The sequence below is a fragment of the Anser cygnoides genome, chromosome 2 (assembly GCF_040182565.1).
Source record: "Anser cygnoides isolate HZ-2024a breed goose chromosome 2, Taihu_goose_T2T_genome, whole genome shotgun sequence".
Lineage (NCBI taxonomy): Eukaryota > Metazoa > Chordata > Aves > Anseriformes > Anatidae > Anser > Anser cygnoides.
The window spans coordinates 81,379,046-81,398,211 of NC_089874.1; the positions used below are offsets into that span (position 1 = coordinate 81,379,046).

The 19,166-nt window shown below is 44.5% G+C and overlaps 1 protein-coding gene and 1 long non-coding RNA gene across 4 annotated transcripts in view; one reads left to right on the top strand and one right to left on the bottom strand.

Moving 5' to 3' along the window:
- Positions 1–875: 875 nt before the first annotated feature.
- On the bottom strand, positions 876–9,860 carry LOC106039920 (uncharacterized). Its single transcript, XR_007168047.2, has 3 exons — positions 9,366–9,860; positions 6,234–6,344; positions 876–1,006 (listed from the first exon to the last, which is right to left on the bottom strand). It is a non-coding gene; the product is annotated as an uncharacterized lncRNA (long non-coding RNA).
- A 6,605-nt stretch (positions 9,861–16,465) lies between these two features.
- The window catches only part of CDH6 (cadherin 6), a 104,981-nt gene continuing 102,280 nt past the window's right edge, over positions 16,466–19,166 (top strand). For all 3 annotated transcript variants that reach the window (XM_066992512.1, XM_066992511.1, XM_066992510.1), the window contains exon 1: positions 16,466–16,632. The gene's annotated coding sequence lies outside the window, so the exon portion shown is untranslated. The remainder of the gene's footprint in view (positions 16,633–19,166) is intronic.

Consider the following 19,166-nt stretch of genomic DNA (forward strand, 5'->3'; position numbering starts at 1 on the left):
CTTTATCTCCGTAAAATTTAATAAAATCCTAACTAAGTGAAACTGTTGCCCAGACAGATCATGTTCAAGCAGCTCTACTACTGTGCTACATAAGCCAAGGCAGCCTTTCTCTTGTACTGTGTTTTTCTTTTCAAATCTCTTTTCCAATGTGATTTTGCTGTCTGTGTGGGTATTCATCTCTCTAAGACATTGTCCTAATCATTACTTTTGAACTCATTGGCCACATCTAGAAAAACCTGACAAAAGGATGGAAGCTCTTTGTCCTTTCGTCTTTTGGGGGGGGGAAAAAAAAAAAAAAAAAGGAAAAAAAGGACGGCAAGGAAGAGATCCTGCTGCTGAAAGGATGACTGAAAGGCTGTGGACTAAGCATTAGATACAGTCCTCCAAACTCAAATCACCCTTCCTAGGGAAGAAGGCTTGCTCCCAGTGCTCATGGACCAACTTCTTTCCAGAACAAGGAAGTGTCCACGTATTTTTATTTACAGAGATTATAACTACCAGCTAAGAAACAGCAGTTAAGATTCCCAGATCTGAGGCAGCATTGTGGTGCCCGTGCAACTAGTTCGCTAGTTACACACTGCTTTCCAAGGACCTGGTCCTCTTAAGTCCTAGGGTTAAGTCCTCCTGCTCCTAGGATTAGGTAAACTTTGCAGCTTCAGACACAGCTTCAGCACACTGTGGAGATACATAATCTAGCTTCCACCTAACCAGTATGAATAGCAGAGGTAATAAACTTGACACAGTAACATGGAGGTCAGCGTAGGCTATTCATTCACACTGAATTGACTCAAACTCAAACTAGTTCTTAGGTGATAATGTATCAGATCAATGCAACAGAACTAGTGCTAAATAAAGTCTGCATTTAAATTAACATACCTTCATTCTCTCTGTCCTCATCCATTCTCCCCAGTCTCAGTCCTCCGTGTGGAGTTGGGGGCTGTGTGAATACTGAGATGTACAGCTGTAGCACACGCACCCTCACATGGGCCAGCCTGCATACGATGAGCTGAAAAAACACAGCAGGATACACTTCAGCACAGCGCGCTTTCCAGCTGCTTTGGGCTCTCTCAGTCCAGCTCAGGGGGCAACAGTCTATATTAAACACACCTGCACACACCCGTGGCACAGTTGAACTGCCCACTGCATCCTCTCACCTCTACCACCAGCGCCCTTTCCTTCTCCCTGTCAGCTGCTTCTTATTTCTGCAGTTGAAGCCACTGGGAACAGTGAGAAACCAAGCACTGTAAACACACTTTTCACCTTCTCTCATTTCTGATGCATAATATTTTGGCACCCAGAATTTGCTTGATTCAAAGTACTTGAACACACAATGTAGGGAAAAAGCAAACAGAAATGAAATTGCTTCTTGGCTGAAAGTCCTGCAGTTTGTGAATCACTACAAGCTGACAGATACATACAGAACTACCACCGTTCGCAGAGCACCATTTATCTGGAAGCAGATATTATCTTTATAACACAGTGTTCACAAACTTGTATCACACGTATGCAATTTTCTTAGAAATTTGTTCTCCTCTGCTATTTTTATCCATACTATGGCAGTTCATGTAAAAAGTTCTTTTTAAATACCTGCAGTTTGGAAAAAAAAAATAAATAAAAATGAGGAGGGAACCTCCGTCACCAAGAGCTTTGAGGGTGCTCCACCTACACCTTTAACTTGAGGTGAATTCCCCCCAAAATCTAAATGCCCTGCAAGCTTAAAACTTTATTTTAATTAGAGAATAAACAAAGCCAAACAACTTTCAAAGATATGGGAAACCAGGTACAAATTTGAACCTGTTAAGTGCACTTATCAAAATGATTGGTGAGGTAGAAGAGAAATAAGAGGGCTGTAATCAAATCCCCATCACACTTGCTGCATCCCAAAGAGAGGTCCATGACTGCAGGCTTGCTTCCAGCCCAGCAGTACAGAGGTGCAGACCATGCCCTCTGGTCCCCAGAGAATGCCTTTTTCTCTCAGCCACCTATGAGCCCTGGCTCCACGCTTGTCCCCTACTCCTCTCCAGGGATGTCCCAGCCCCTGGTACCCACCGCAGCCTCCAGAGTCCCCTGTCCCTAAGTAGGCTCACAGGAAAGAAGCAGCCTCCTGCTATCTCTGCCAAGGGCTTCCTCTGACCCTGTAAATCTCTTCATGTAGGACCATGACCCAACATAAAGCAAACATTCTACATCCCACCTTTGGTAACCCAGGTGCTGATCCTACAGGGCAAAAAGGCTCTGGGGCACAGTTGCAGTGACGGTTAAGAAAAAGAATGAAAAATATTATAAAAGCTGTCAAATTATTTTCATTCTCTTTTCATTCCTCTGTTGCCTACTCATATGCAGCTGGCAGCTCATAATACTGGGAGTACCAGCCAACTCCCACAAATGGTAAAATTCATACACAGTTCAGTGGCAGAAGCGTTGAACACCTCTAGTGAGCTTGATGCTGCTCCCACTTCAGAACAGAGCGTGAACTTTTTCTGATGAAGCTACAGCGGACTGAGAAGATTCATAATACCTGTAAAGTGTCAGATATCATGGTGCTATCACCCATGCAAATAATTCAACAGATAGATTAATTTTCTTTTTCACAATTGAGATCCCTGCTTAGCACACACTTCCTTTTACTCCAGTCGATAACGTTCAAATCACCTCTTTTAGTAGGCTCCTATTCTTAACCTCTCCACTTAAATTTATGTTTGGAAATAATAGAGCTGTATAAAAAAAAAAGATATTTCATTGTTCAACTTACTCTTTACTATAATCCAACTGGCATCCTACAGCCTGATTCCTCAGAGACCCCGGAGCAGGGGAACAGGGGCAGCATTTCTACATGTCCCATGAACAGGCAGCAGCCAGAAGAGAATGGCAGCTGCTGGAGTACTTTGCATTGTGCTCTTTGAGCAGATGCTGCCCCGTCAAAGAGGCATTGCTAGGTCCTCTTTTCACTGTGAGGCAACCCCTCCAGCTGCACCATGAGCAGGAAGGGACCCGGGTAACCTTGTCTCCACTGCACTGCCCTGCAGAAGTATGTGGAGTTGCATCTTCTCAACAACAAGGTTTGCTGTTTTAATTGCAACTTCGCTCGCTGTTTCTATACCTCTCCTACTAGGGATGGTCTGAACTGGTCCCTACCCCGTGGAGCCAGAAAAGCCTTGACATTCATTAAAAGTTTATTGTAGAATGGAAATGCCCTGGACGTGCCTCACACTTTCTGTGGTGGAGCAGAAGAGATGACAGAGTTGTCCTGGCAGATGACAGAAGAGTCTGTTAGCTGGGGGCCTCTCAGTCTCAATGTTTTGGAAGAGGCTAATTTGCATAACTTCAGATTGTTCATGTCTTGTTACTTGGAATATATGTAGGCCTTCTAGGAGAATAACCAATTCCACTCATGCATACCAATATTAGAAAAAGATGTTGGTACAGTTAGCTTTGTTTCAATTCATAGGTGGAGATGAAAAAAGGTAAGAACAAAGACAGCTTCCCATGGGCATGTTACGGGGGCAGAGCCCTGACCTTCTTTGAAAACACGACTGGTGATAGCTGATGCAAGTTAGTCTTTCAAACTATATTGTGAATAAAAGCAGGAATATGGCAGCTATATTTACAGAGGGGGCCTGGGTTTAAAGTGTTGGGGTTTTTTAGATTTGAAGGCATCTACACAATATCAGTAGGAATTAATGCATACAAAGCAATGAGTTGGATTTGCTCTTTACTAGTAAGCCTGTTCCAGAGAAAGCACATATTTCTGAAAAGAGTTAAGGTAATACAGAAGTACAGAAAGAAAAAAAAAGATTTTTTCTCTGCTACAAAGCAGTTGTGACAACTTTTTTCTGTGTTCAGCAAGCCAATAACCCTAGTGTGTCTTGCAGCCCAAGAACACCTTCTAGTTGACCACAACAATGTGTCAGTAGCATGGGTGGCTAGCAGTGTATCTACAGCCTGCACAGTAGCAAAGGACAAATCAATGAGGAGGAAAAAAAAGGGGTATTTGTCTATTTCTGAACTTTCTAGTCAACCAAACATCCCACTAGGAAACATCACGTTTCTGTTTTTCAGCTTTTGCCTGCTCCACACCATGTCTTTGATCACACACTTTGGATAACTCAGTGTTTGAAGGTGAAGACTAGAAAGTCAATGAGTTTATTCTGATTAAAAGACAACAAGGATCTGACTTCAGAGCTTTACACGAATAAAATAAATGGAGTCACTGCACAAGACAACTGCCACCATGCTGGACTTATGATTCAGGCAGCGACTTTCCGCCTATTAAGGAGGAAATAGGATGGCAGAGGCCCTTCTATGCGTACCAGACAGGCACTTTGAGCCTTTTGTTAACATTCAGGAAAGCTTCTGCATGGTACCAGAGGAGAGAACAAATGAGGACAGCATTATTTCTGTTGCAACTACATCAGTTGCTGCTAATAGCAGTGGCAGCGGAAAAGAAGAGTGACCTTACCTCCTCTGCTTACTCAGCAGTTTAAAGGCCTAGAAAGGCTAAGATATAACATGAGAAACCACATCACTATAGCCAGATCCAAAGAAAAGAAAGTACCATATTAGTATATGTCCCATTAGGCAAACTTTTATTAAATACTACTCGTGTGTGCTGTACATGGATTGTGGTGTGCTAATATGTATCAGCTAATATGAGTACATTTATTATTCCAGTTACTGTACCGCCAGAAGATACTAATTTGAGATCTAATAAGAATGGGATAAACAATTCTTTTGTTGAAATGATGATGATCCAAACTGGTGAACGTTGATTAAAATAAGCAGAAATAATTGCTTTTAAGTTTGGAGTTTTGTTTAATTCTCTGGGACAGCGAACACCCAGCTTACAGTCTTTCTAGCCCCAAGCAGAAGACATGAGAGAGAAAATCCTCAGCAGTTGTAATGCAACATGACCTCACTGGGGCTTTCCTACAGGGATGATAACACCAGTTTTTGATCATGACATGGCACCCTGCAAATATGCTAGTTAGCTAGGATCTGCTAAAATTTTTACATGTATGAGTGTGGCTTTTTTGTTATGGTGCTCCAATATCCCATGGAGTTGTTATTGCAATACTAGTGTGAGAATTGTAAAATATTTACTGGATCCCTGTAACACAAAACCTAAGCACAAAGAGAAAAAAGAAAAAAAAAAAAAAGAAAAAAAACAGTACACCTTGAATTCTGGGATTCTTTTTAAGGGAAGAATGAACAGTTTAGCACCCAAATGCTGCTGAAAAGCAAAAGAAGTTTGGCATCCAAACCTGACTAGGCTAAATCTAAATGCTTATGTGTAGTTACAGGCTCTTTTAATTGCAGAGAAGCAGGAAGAGTCATAGATGAGCCTGAATCACAAATTAAATACCACAAGGATAATTTGCTCCACCTAGAGCTTTTGTTTTACTGTAAACATCTCCCAGCCTGCTCTGCCTATTTTAAGACAAAGACTACGCGGTGCGAAGTGCCAGTGTGACAGAGTGCTGTTCCTAAGATACTCATACCTCTGGGAGCAATGCTGCAAATATACACCATGTACATCAACTATGACAGGGAGGAGTTGCCACAGAGCTCGAAACATGGTGGGGTCAGCATGGTGACCTGCACTGCTCGCAGGACACGGGGGAAAAGCCGGCAGCATTTGCTCCACATCATGTAAGCTCGTCCGCAGGAGCTCTCAGTACCACTACAGTAACAGATAAACTGTCAGACAAGTCAGGGAAATGAATTTAGGCCAGTTCTAGTGACGTTTTTCTTTAGAAATTTGCCTACGGAGTGAAAGCAGCGACTGGCTGCTTTCTAACAGGCAGCTGATGCAACAAGTAGAGTTCAGCTGAAAGGGGCTTCTTTGGGAGGGAGACCTGATGTGCTGTCACCCTAAAAGCCGTGCTGGGAGAGCAACTTTCCCATAAAAGGGAACACCGCAGCTCGGAGATTTTGCAGGGAGATTTTGTGACGTGCCTGGCACAGCTCCTGCAACGGTCTGTTCCCAGTGGCAAAGCAGCCCTGGTGGCTACCAGCACAGTCAAAATTCGGCTGGGTGGCTCAGAAGTAGCAGAACGGCCCCGCGCTCTAGCTCATAGTTCAGTTCACGACACAGCCTGCACTTTGGAGAGATTATTTTGCACTTTAGAAGCAACTACCGAATACAGCAGCAGCATTCGCCTCCTTAATTGATGTGGAGCCTTTGTACATGTCATTTGTCATGGCAAGGTTTCGGATCCCTGAATAGAGCTCACCTCTTTTCACTGTAATATTCCTGATCTTCTCTTTTTCTATTGATTATGCCTCTATTCCTTGCAGATTTCAAAGAGTAGAAATGCATGGCCAGTTTTCCCCCTGTGAAGCACCTGAGAAAAGAAATGGAAGAATCTTGTAAATCCCAAATCAAGGCAACATAAGCTAGTAAGTGCAAAGGGAGAAAGAAAAAGAAAAAAAAAAAAAAAAAAAAAGCTGTAATGTTCTGGAGATAAAATGCAAAGGTAAGAAAAGGCTTCTGTGTGTGTTCTGTCCTCCTAACGCACATAAGAGAGTCGCTGCAGCCTTTAATTGCTGGTGGGGGTGGAGAAAATAGAAGGGTTGAAGAAGAGCACCAGGGAAAAAATAATGGAAACTTGACCAGTGACAGGAGCTGATTACTGTTGGCAGACCATAGAGGTTTCAGACTCACGCTGTGACTTAGGAAATAAGTCCTGGCCGGGATGCATTTTTCTGGAATATCCCTAAGGAATATCTATCAGTGATTCATCTAAGCAGCCACTGGATATCATTACTGCTCTACCAAAAATGAAGATAAAATAACAATCTGGAAGAAATAAAAGAAACAAGTGCCCCAGATTTTCTCTCAAACTGTAGCAAAGAGATCATAAGGGTGGGTAAGGAAAGGAGGGGGGAAGGAAGAGAGGGCTGAACTTTTCATCTGTACGTCCTCAATTTGCCTTTAAGCTGTGCACATTGAGTTTACTCTTGTCAGAAGCTACCACCACTGTACTTTGTAGCTCTTAAAGAAAGAGATAATTGCCTTTTTCTCCAGTCACATGCTCACTAATATAGAACTTTATTTTTTTTCCCCAGCCCTACACAGTAGGACCTCCATCACTCAAAATAACATAAGCTTTGCTAGAGATGTTAATGCACTATCCAAAGCAAACAGAATGCAGAGGCTCTGACAGGTTCACATTTTGAAGTCCCTTTTGAACTCAGAATTTCTCTTTTTTGTCTGATGAACAGTAGCCAATTATAAATTATAGCTCTTTCCTAATGCCCCACCCCAACAGTTCCTATGGGTGAAATTCCTACTGGGGTGTGTGCTGCATTAGGCTGTTTTTATATCTCTGAATAGTTGGGTATTTTCCCTATCATGATGTTTAGCTGATACATAGCTAGTCATATGGGAGAAAACAGATAAGAGAATTAATTCTAGAAAGAAAGAGCTTTATGAGTCTACGAGCTTTTTTTTTCCTTGTTTTTCCTTTTCTTTTTTTTTTCTTTCTTTTTTTTTTTTTCACTTTTGAGTCAAAGACATGCCTAGAAACCTATTTTAAACTGTAGCATCAGATACTCAGCTGGACTTCTAACAATGGTTCACTAATTTACATCAGATGCCCCATAGGGTCTATTTGACTTGCAAGTTTAAATAGAAGATTGTTACTGAGATCAGTGTTCTTATATATAAACATATAGCCGATCCAAGGAGAATGTAAATATCTACCACAAACCAAACCCAGCCTAGATTCTCTGAACCTTGTAGGAATTAATTGCAAGAATTACACTTTGGAGCTTTTAAAGTAAGAGATAATTGCCTCTTTTTCTGTCACGGGCTTACTAATACAGAACTTTAGTTTTTCCAAATCCTCCACAGTGGGACCTCCATAAGTCAAAGTAATGTAAACTGTGTGAGAGATGCTAATGTTAAGCACTAGAAAAATATTCAAATTGGCTATACAGTATTTCAAGTGTGAAAAAAAAGCCTGTGGGTTCAGGAAATATTTCCTCACCCAGTTCAAGGAGAACATGTAAACAGGATTTTTTTTAACCCTCCATAGTCCACAGGGGGCTTGCTGCAGTGCTAATCCCCATAGCGTCTCAACCCCTGATTCAAAGATGCAAACCAGACATCCCAGCCTTGGGGGAACTCAAGTGCCCAAAGTTCAGCCTGTTGCTAATTAACTTGCAGAGCTACAACCCCGGTCAATAAACCAACATTTCAGTCACAGATAAACTTATCATCCATTGAGTGTGGACAGCTCATGCTTGCCAGGAATCCAAGAGCAGCTGCTGCCTTCCTCTGCTTTATCATGGGTGCTTGCTAGTCCACTCATTTCCACTCAACTGCAAGATGGTCTGTTCTTACAAAAGCCCACTTGCATCGCTCTGATTCCTGCTGAATGTTTCCCACCCTGCTAGAAGGCCCACTGAACAAAAAATTAGAAAGAGGATCAGCTAGAAGATGTTTAGCTCTCTTTCAGTACAGTACCTATTAATGGGAACTAGGTATATCCCACAGCGTTGCACTTCCTAAAATAGCTACAGGCAGAGGAGACAGTGAAATGCAGAAAACAGTGTTAATTCCCCCATGAATTACTATCACAGTTTGCTGCTAATTGAGAAAGTAAATAAAAAAGGTCCTGACAATATGCTCTTTTCTAGTGGGGGCTATTCTCATTAAATGCAAAATAAAAGGTTGCCGCTTCTCCTTCTGACTGCAAATCCTTTACAGCGGAGCAAATGTTTCTCCTCATTTAAGGAAAAAAGACCTAAAATTACATTAATACGAGGCTGAGAAGCCAGCTGCATTATGCAGTTTCAGTATTTTCGTTGCACTTCATGGCAACCTGCAGCGAGATGCCACATCCATAGGGATCGTACTCTAAATGTCGCCCGTAGGTATAGTTGCGCAATTCCGTATGAAAGGAGACATAAAATATTCTGCCAAGGGTTTGGCTCCTGGTTCCTACAGGTTACCTGAAAGGAGCAGGGCTTGTGGGAAGAGAGAACACAGGATGACTGGGCAACCACATATACAACCCGAAGGATTAGGAGGAGGGGGTACAGGCAACCAGCATGGGAGCAGAAGAGATGGAAATTTTCAAAAGGCTGCAGCCTCCTAAGGAGAGTATGTGTATTTACAAACACTGCACAGGTATTCCTGGCCTTTTGGCTGCAATCACACCTTCATCTAAAATGTGGACATCTGCTTGAATTCACAATGTTCCTGCCTTCTTAAAATGCAGGCTTGGATTAGCGTCACCCTCTTATGGGAGCAAGACTTTTACACCCACAAGAGGTAGGGACTAGGTATCTATTAAAATATACTGGTCACTGGACTCCAAAAACTGGGATCACTAGGAGGTCTCTGATGACTGACCCACCTGGCGGCTTGAATCCAGGCACAAGAAGCTGAAGTGTCCATTCTTCAGACGAAGGCTCTTGGGAGGAAGCAGATGAGAGGAATTCCAAAAAAGAAGGAAGCAGAAAAAAGACCTGTTGTGGAGAATAATAAAACAGCCCACATAAATTTCATTGCTGAGATTCTTGCTAGCCCTTTGCCTTCAGCCAAACATCAGGAACACCGAGTTATAGCACTTACATAAAGTGTCATGCACAGGGCCCACGTGGTGTATAGGGTGTTTGTTTTTGCTGGGATGACAATATCACTCGGCAAGCAGGAAGGGTGGCAGCAGATTTGTTGATTAGCTCACGTAAATTCTCATACAAACCTCTAGCTCATTTTGCAAATTCTGTACATAGCTAGCTATTCTAGAGAAGTATCTTGGGGACTTTTCATCATTTTCATTACTATGCTGCTGTATAATTTCTCCTGAAAAGGAAATGTACCTCTTAATGTGCAATCTGACATTACTTTTTTTTTTCCAATGACATTGTCATTTAAGGAGTTCCGCAACCTCCGCATACACATGAATGTATGTATGTAAATATGTATAAACGCATATATATGCATGCATGTATGCACATGTATGTATATATATGCAGTTGTTCACTATTTCCTCATATTTTACACTGCAACAGATGACTCAAATATTTAAGCTAAAAATGACTTTAGCCAAAGTTAGGTTTCCAATGACACCAGTTTCTGTGACTGATCATACAGCACATCCCACAGTTGGTTTTGGTGACAGAAATCTGGTGAATTTTGACAGAGGCAGGAGCAACGTGACCCTGGGTTGAAGAGGGAAAAGTGACGTAAGCTACTTTGTTAATAAAAATATAATGTGGATTTAAAACCTTAGTGTAAGGTGTATGGTAGAGAATTCAGCTCTAGTGTAATCCCACAGATGACTGCGGTCAACCAAGGTTATAGGAATCAAAAAGTAGAGGAGTTGAGGGAAAGAAAAGCACCACTTTTTAGAAAACTACTCCAAACTGACCTAGTATTGCTTGTGTGGATGAACTAACCTCACACACAAGCAGGTATACGAATGAATAGCGTTATCTGGAGAGATGAAGATTTGGAATAAGTCATAATCCTGAGAAGGAGGAATTGATCAGCTGAGGAGGGAATGACCTGTGGTTCTCAGCAGGACTTATCTGAGAAGTGAGAAAGATACGCCTGGACTGAAACCTTTGGTAGGAGACAGATGTGGCAGGCACTGTGAATAGGAGGAGAAGACACTGGTGTGAGCTGGAGTGGAGCAGGAATCAGGTTTGGATTTCATCCCCAGATCTAAAGCAACCCGCTGCATGAAGCTTAACTCACTTCATCTCTTCATTTTCCTTTTCAGCATTTGAGCCTTTTGGCTCAATTTAGGTGACTAACCCTTTGGGCCTGGAAGTCTGTGAGTGGATGTGTGCACGTGTGTACTACTGAAAAATACACATGGATTCTGATGTATTAATTATTTGCCTCACCTTTTTAGTGCTTTTTGTCCCATTGTGCTAGGTGCTGTGCAAAGACAGTCAATTCTCCAGAGGTTATTAAAATATAAAGTATGTTCATGTCAGACTCACAAGCAAGTTATTACTGCACAGTGAGTAGCCTACATCAGCTGAAGCACAGACACTGTTCATATAAGCACACTTAGCCAGGAACAAATGGAAGATAATTCTTTTTAGCCGAGTCCGCGGTGAACAGGAATGACAAAGTTGAATTACATGGTGTTCTCTACCATCCGAAAGTACAGACAGACAGCTACTGTGGCTCTGGCAGGGAGGAGAAACTGGTTAAGCCAGGGTAACTTACACAGGAAGTTTGATCCCTAAAAGAAGAGAGAATTGATGAATATAAACAGACTGGGGACTGCCAAGAATGCAAGCTTCACACAAATAAATAATAGCATTCACAGCCCAAGTGGTGCACTTTCATAGCAAATGCAGCCCTGCAGACGAGTGCTGTGAGTTCCACAACAAATTAAAGGGAGTTTTCCGAGAAAATGAAGCATTTCTTGAAAAACGCTTCTGTACATTTTTTAAAATATTCCCAAAGCACCCAAAGCTTTAACAGAGCTGGCCAAACAGCACTGGCTTCTAATATAACTGCGGTATCCTTGCATGTGGAAAGGAGTAATGTCTACAGACTCTGCCTAGTGCCCATGACTAACACCTCCTACAACAGCAGCATCAGAGGAACACTGATAACATTTCTTATCAGTTACAGGGAAGCCATCAAGATTCAGAGTGCACCCAAATGACCTACAGTGAAACGTGGTCATGAACTGATCTCACTGTGTAGCGTTTGTTCAGCTGAAGGGACACAATCTGATTTTCCATTTGCTACTAGCCCATGCATGCAGATGTGTGTTGGCTCCTCACTTATCCCAATCATGCAAGCTTTTGGTTTTAAAGACCATACTGGTTGTGATGTATTTATTGCCATGGTGTTTCAAATGGAAGATGTTTCTGCCCTTTCAGGCCTCTTCTATGGCAAGCAGAAGTGCTAGCTGCTCGTGGGAGTGCTGATTAGAGCCATTATAACCTGTTGAGGCAATGAAACTCCCAATGCGTTAGCTGCTATTTACATGTCCTATTTGTCTATGCTCACATTTTTATGCTTCTGCCAGGAACGATCAGTCAGACATATTGGTAATGCCGAGGTGAAGGACTCCTTACCGTCATGCTTAAAAGCAGAGTTTCCTTGTGGTTTGCAACGAGTCTGGGCTGAACCCTGAAGTTGAACGGTTCAGTCTGGCTGAACATAACTAAATTGGATGTATGTGGGATGTATCTGCCATTCTTTAGCTTGTTGTTTTCACAACACAATTCTGTAATTACTGACTCCATAAGCAACATAACAACAGCTGTTCTTGTGATATTTCAATACCACTGGAATTAGGAGAGGCAAAAAATTCGGAGGTGTGTGACAGCTTTGAAAATATCTGTTTCAGTATGAGTTTCACTGAAACAGGGCTTGTTTTTATCATCCACGGGCAAGACACCAGAGGAAAAACTGGGGGAGGGTCATGATAGTCAGGATTATTCAATTTGGAAGTAATAGCCATTTCTTAAAGAAAAATGCTGCTGTTTTGAACAGTTCAGAGGTGCACAGAGCAGCAGAGAAATAGCATGTTAGAAAACTGAATTTCCAGAACACTTTTTAAAATAAACTGTCATCTTCAACTAAAACTTCAACCAGAAGTTCCATGCTGTTAAAAGGAGAAAACAAAGGAGAAACCAAAATTGTTATCATTTTCTAATTACCTTCATCTCCTGACTTTCACTACTGAAATTGCGAAAGACAGACGCTCAAGAAACCATAAAACTCGAGAACTCTAAGGATTTGGAGTTACAGGTTCCCTACTTGGGAGGCAGCTGAGAGGTTCAGAGAGCAAGCTACAAGGAACCAGGTAGATTTCATAATGTGTCAATGAAAAGAGCATAGGATGATGAAAATTTTGTTTCTTTGTTCTTTTGTACCTTGCAATGGGAAGCTCTTTCGCTGTAAAATATCTATGGCATAGGTAGAAATGGAGTACTTCCTCACATGGCTTATGAAGCCACAAATCTAGCTATCACCTACTTTTCTTCACCGCTTCTTGAAGGAGGTAAAAAATCCAACAAACTCAAATTAGAATGAGGCATTTAGATTTGCTGGAATAACCTCTTCTGTTTTGGGAGCCTGATTGGAAGAAGGATGTCCTCAAGAACAAAACTATTCAGAGAAGAAAAACATGCAACAGGGGGCTGTGTGCAGTCACTGGGATCCATCTAGCAAACCATTACCTCTCCAGTGGTCCACCAGACCATAGGTATGGGCAAAGAGGACAGGAAAGTGGTTGAAACTAGCCGGTTTCCTTTGTATTGCAAAGGATTGGGATTAGAAACACACACAGGGTCATGTTCAGTGCTGTGAGAAGCTTGTATGGCTTGAGGGATCTTGGCCTCTTACAATTGTCTGGCTGATCCTTGATCCCTGCACGTAGATCTACAGGACTGGGTTTAGAGACTTAGAAAACATGTAGCATTCAAGCTTGGGGAGGCAAAAAACGAAAACAGTTTGGATTCTAGTAGCAAGAATAAATGAAAAAAAAATACATGGTTTAAGCTATCCAGGAGCTCACTATTTTCTTGATCCTTAATATAATCTGACACTGCAATTAAAAGGCTATAAATATAAAGCAAACAAACATAAAAGACACATTTATACCCTATATTGTTCACCTGTGGAACTCATTATCACAGAAGGTCAGAAGTGTTAAACTGTGGATTTTTAAAGATTTGCATGGTGACCATGCATTGCATCTGTAATGATGTGACACCAGGTTAATAATTTATTCTATCTTAAAATTTTTGGCATCAGCCTATTGCTTACCAGGTTAAACAAAATTTTCTTTCCTGCTCTTGCAGTGAAGCAAAATTGTAATTTTTTTTTTTTGTGGGGGGGGGTTGTCTTCATCTGGAAAATAAAAATAAAAATGAAAAGAGTGAGGAGAAGTTCTGTTACATTGAGGTTTCCCCTTTACAAAGTCAGAAGATCCCTTCACATTTTTGAAAAATAAATAGGGCTGTGAAAACTCTGAAGTGTCTTGTTCATGTGAGAATTTACAAAGTGAGACCTTCAGATTGTTTCACAGATACTGCAGCTTGTAGTGAACTGTAGGTAGCTTTTCAGTGGCTTCAGAAAATTTCTTTCTAGTCCTTAAACCCCACATAAAATCTTCCATTGTTTAGAAATGGGATCTCTCCTGAATAGCTTAGAGGAAAATATCACATATTCCTAGCTCATGCTGTATTTTGGTTTTTGCACTGATGAGATTCATGGACATTTTGGTCACAGTTTGGGTATTCCACAGAGACCATAGAGGCAGATGTTGCCACTTTGGATCTTCGTTCTGGCCAGTTCAGTGCTATGTCTATCCATGGGCAGGAACAGTTGGTTCAGAAAACAGCCACAGGCAAGGAGGATGTGTGATGATATGTTTTACATGGAGTACTCATCCTGATTTCCAAATATCAGATGGGTTCAACAGCTGAAAAAAATTAGTTTAATCTACTTTCCTTTTTTTTTTTTTTTTTTTTTTTTTTAAGTATTAAGTGTAACAACTCTGACCACTGCAAGCTGGACACATAGCCAGCCAGTCCTTCTTTGAACCTTCTTAAATTCTCCACCTCATGTCAGGGCAGTAGGTTTCAACCAACGTTGATTTTGATTAATTTTCACATGCCTAGCTGAACATTTCACTCAGCTGATGTGTCAGGTACAGGAAACTTCATGGCCTAATGGCCTGATCCAGTCTGGGAATTCTAATATCATTATAGCTGTCAACAGAAGAGGGTTGTAGAGGAAGGGCATCACTTTGACAATGTCCCTCAAAAATGAAAACAAGTCTTCTTCACACAGCTACAGACTTAAAATTGTCAGCCACAAATTGATGTAATTAATGAGAAGACAAAAACCCCAAGCAGACACTTTGGAGAACACAACAGTTCCTGTGCTAACCTTTCCTTCTTGACGAAAATACAGAAGTCCATCTAGGACATAAATAGCCCTGTCCTGTCTGAGGAAATAATGCCAAGAAAAAAAAAAAAAAAAAGAAAAAAAAAAAGAAAAAAAAAAAAAAAAAGCCTAGAGCAGCCTTATTAAAGCTAACTAGAATGAGACACATCCAGAAATGAATAATGCCCAAGGAGACCTCAGGGTCAGAGTGGGCAGTGAATCAGACATTGACAATGCAATATGGCAGGGAAAAAGGAAGCCTGCAAATGTGGTCTGTCATGAGGGAGAGAGAGATGGTGTCCAGGAGGGACCCTGGGGAATACTCTGCAAATACTTCTGACCCGTCAATGCCAAAAAGACGGCTAATGAGGGGACCAGGGGAAGTTCAAAGAAGAGCGAGCAGAAAGATCCGCGCACTGCAACAAGCCAGCCGCGTGGAAAGGCGATGCGGCCGGGAAGAGCCGTGCCACCTAGGTGGCTTTGTGGGGCCATCTGCATTAGGGGGGCTCGCAAACACACGGCAGGCAGAATCCGGCCCCTTTCCAGTGCCTTGGCGATGGGAGGTATCACGCGGAGCCCTTACGAGTCCGATTTTGTGCTGAGGAAGGGCTCTGCCAGCACAGCCACTGCAGGGAACAGCTTGGGGGCAGCCTCAAGGAGCACAGGCCCTATGTGGGGGATGAGAGCCGTGCTGCGGAGCTGCTGCAGCACCGCAGGAGGGACAGCACGGGCAGCAGGAGAGTTACCTGGACTTGCGGTGCTCGCCGCGCTTAAATCACGCTAAAAGCCTTGAAACGGTCCAGGAGCGGGAGGACACAAAGGTGGCTTAGAGCCAGCGCAGAGCCATCCTTAAGACGTTCAGCCTGCACAGATTGCGGGAGGTGGGATGAAGAAGAAGGGAGGGGAAAAAAAAAATACCCGAAGGCTTACGGTGGGCTAGCAAGGGAGGCAAGGAGACGATAAAGATCAAACCTAAGGCCGGGGAGAGGCGCCGGGAGGCGAGGAGCGCAAAGCCGCACTTGGGGCGACATTTGCCGTGCGTCTTGCAGGGACTGAGCGCAGCTTCAGCCGCCCGGGGCTCCTTTTTTTTTGGGTGCAAACGGTGCCGGCAGGCAGCCGCCACCCCGCCCTGCGACCCCTCGTGTCCAGCCCCCGGCGGCCGGGGTCCCCCCGCGCCCCCTGCCCGCCGCACTTGTCCCCGGGGTTTGGGGGGGGACACAGAGCCGGCCGGCGGCTGCCTCCCGCACGGAGCTGCTCGGGGGGAGCTGGAGAAAAGGGGGGTCGGCGGGACAGGACCCCCCCTGCGCCCTCCCCCCGCCTCCACTCGCAGAGCCCGTCCCGCTCCGAGCATCCCGGCCCCGGGGCGGCGGCTCCGGCATCCGCAGCGCTGGGGGTGCGGGTGTGTGTGTGTCCGTGTGTCCGTGTGTCTGTGTGTGCGTATGCGGGTGTGCGCCTGCCGGGGAGGCAGGCAGGGAGGGAGGGAGGAGTTTGTCTTTTTTTTTTTTTTTTTTTCTTTCCCTCCCATCCCTCCCCCCCTCCCTCCTTTCTCTCTCCCTCTTTTTTTTTTTTTTTTTTTTTATTAATCAGGAGCACTGAATGGAAACCAATCAGATGGAGAGCCCCCTCGGCTCGGGCTGCCTGCATGCTGGAGTTAAAAAGTGCTGCCGGCCGAGCGGCAGCCCCAGAGAGAGGCGGGCGGGCTGAGCGCCGCCGAGCAGGGGCCGGGGAGCCGCCGCCGCTGCGTGCCGGTAAGGAGCGGGGGCTCCGCGCAACTTTCCGCCCTCTCCTGCCAGCCGCCTTCCCCCTTCTCCTGCCCTTTCCCTGCGCTTATCGGGAACGCTAATCCAAGGATTTGGGAGCGGGGGGGGGTGGGGGGGGGGAGCATTTATTCTGCAAAGTTGGCTGTAGGGTGGCGGGGGGCTCCTACCCCCCCCCCCCGCCCCCCAACCCTCCATCCCATCCCCAACCCTCCATCCCAACCCCAACCCTCCATCCCAGCCCCAACCCTCCCCTCCATCCCAGCCCCAACCCTCCCCTCCATCCCAGCCCCAACCCTCCATCCCAGACCCTCCCCTCCATCCCAACCCCGAGCCTCCATCCCAACCCCGACCCTCCATCCCAACCCCGACCCTCCATCCCAACCCCGACCCTCCATCCCAGCCCCGGGGCTCCCCCACGCTGTGCCCGGTGGGCTGGGGGCGGGCGGGGGGCACGGCGCTGTCACCGCAAGCCGGGCGAAGGGATGCGGCGTGTCCCCGCTGGGCAGCGAGGGGCTGGGGGTGCGGGAAGGTGGGGAAGGCAGGAGGAGGGTGGCGTGCCTTTGGAACAATGGTGGGAACAGTAATAACAAGAATAAGAGCACGAATAACGCCGGGAGAGGAGACGCAGTAGAAGAACTTATAAAATTAAAAGAGAAGAAAAAAAAAAAAAAACAAACTGTCCTGGCTTTTTGGCACTGCTGAGTCGCAGGGAAATGGATACAGGGCAAAACCCTCCGGATGAGAAGCGAAAGGCGAGGCAAAGTGCGGAGCTGAAAGGGGAGCCCAGCTGAAGCGAGGCGCTCCCTCGGTGCGAGGCAGGGGCCGAGGGGGCAGATCTGGGGACGCTGCCGGCACTGACAAACGTGAAAGCCTTCATCTGAGGAAGGCACGGGCTGGGGAGCGATGGAGCTGGGGGAAGAGAGCGGGTAGGCGTAGCGGCATTTTACAGGAGAGAAGTTGGATAATTACAGAAAGAAAGTGCTGAATCTGGTTGTTGTCAGTGTTTCTAAGGAGCTGGTAACACACTTCGTATGTCAGATAGATTGAACTGTTTCTGTATTCATGTGCATGTAACACCCACATGCACGCACGCCGGCACACGGTGCGGATACTCTCTACGTGTATTCTTGTGCAGAAGGTTGAGCCAAGAGATAAGCAATAGCGGTAGAGGTCAGTGGCTGTGGGAAGAAGTCCTGTCACTGCTGCAATAAAATCCATATTTTATGGAGAGTTAAATGCAGTACTTTGTAAGTGCAAGTGGATGGTCACCTAAGTAACTCCTGATGACATTCAAGGATCAAGAAGCTTAATGACCAGAATTACTCCCAGCGTGATGGCACAGCTGCTACTTTTATACAAATCCAGAGGCTGGGGCATCTTTTTCCTTCTACTTCTACACGATGTGAGGTTTCAAAGTTCGGTTAGCACTGCATGGGGAGGCTCTGTAGCAAAAATTACTTACCGAGCGTAAGGTCAGTCCTTTCTCTGATTGACCCTTCTTCTGGCACAGCTGGAGCAGAGGGGAAAGCTGTGCCCGTTTCCCCAGGAATCGGCGAGGGCAGCACACACGTCCACATGTGCACTTCACGGGCTGTGTGTGCGAACACATGCGCAAGGAGAACGGCACGATCAAGAGCAAGGTTATTTTCATTCCCTTTTGTCATAGGGCTGTATGTAATAGCACCCTGGAAATAACATAGTTCGGGGGGAATAAAATTGCTCGAACGTGAAGACCTCTTCGGTTTTAAGCAAAATAGGCATAATTCTCCCAGTCAAGATAAAGGCTTATCTCATGTATTTGCTGGGCTGCAATCTCTATTACGCAGCCAGTTCTGTGCACAAGTGCTTGCATATTACTTAAAGCATTCCATAAAATTGATTAACATCTGTTCCTGAGCAATATAATGCCATGAGTAATGGTGCATCCCTATTCATTTCTTTTTTCTTTTTTTTTTCTAATTCCTGTTTAAAGGTAATAAGTTTGCACGTCACAGGAGAGCCGGGTCGGGCTTGGAGGCTTGTGATCAAGATCAAGTAGATTCCTTTATCATGGATATATACAGTTTTAGAGGCCTGGCAGCAATGGCACAATTGGATAGCTCCTTTAAACAGCCCAAACATGCTAATAAAGACTGCAGGGCTGAATCCCTTTTTCCTCTCCTCTCTTCTCAGATGTTGTCTGACACGGCACCGGTAAATATATAATCTCATATGCTTCTGGCTTTCAGCTGCACCATAATCTTTCTGGACATATTTCTAGTGGCTTGCAGTTGACTTTTGAGGTGGAGGAGGCAGGGGGGGCAGGCAGCCAGTCCTTGCAGAGCAACATAATCAGAGGCAGAAATACATTTTTTATTTTATTTTATTTTTTTCAGGGAAAGTGGCATTGATTCAGTCCTGTTGTAGTTCTCTGCAATTATTCTCTGCAGCCACTTAAGGACCTGGCAAACTGGGGTCCCCATGGGGACTTATTAGTCCCTCTAGGTATTTTAGCTTTCACACCAGTTCACAGCTCTTACATA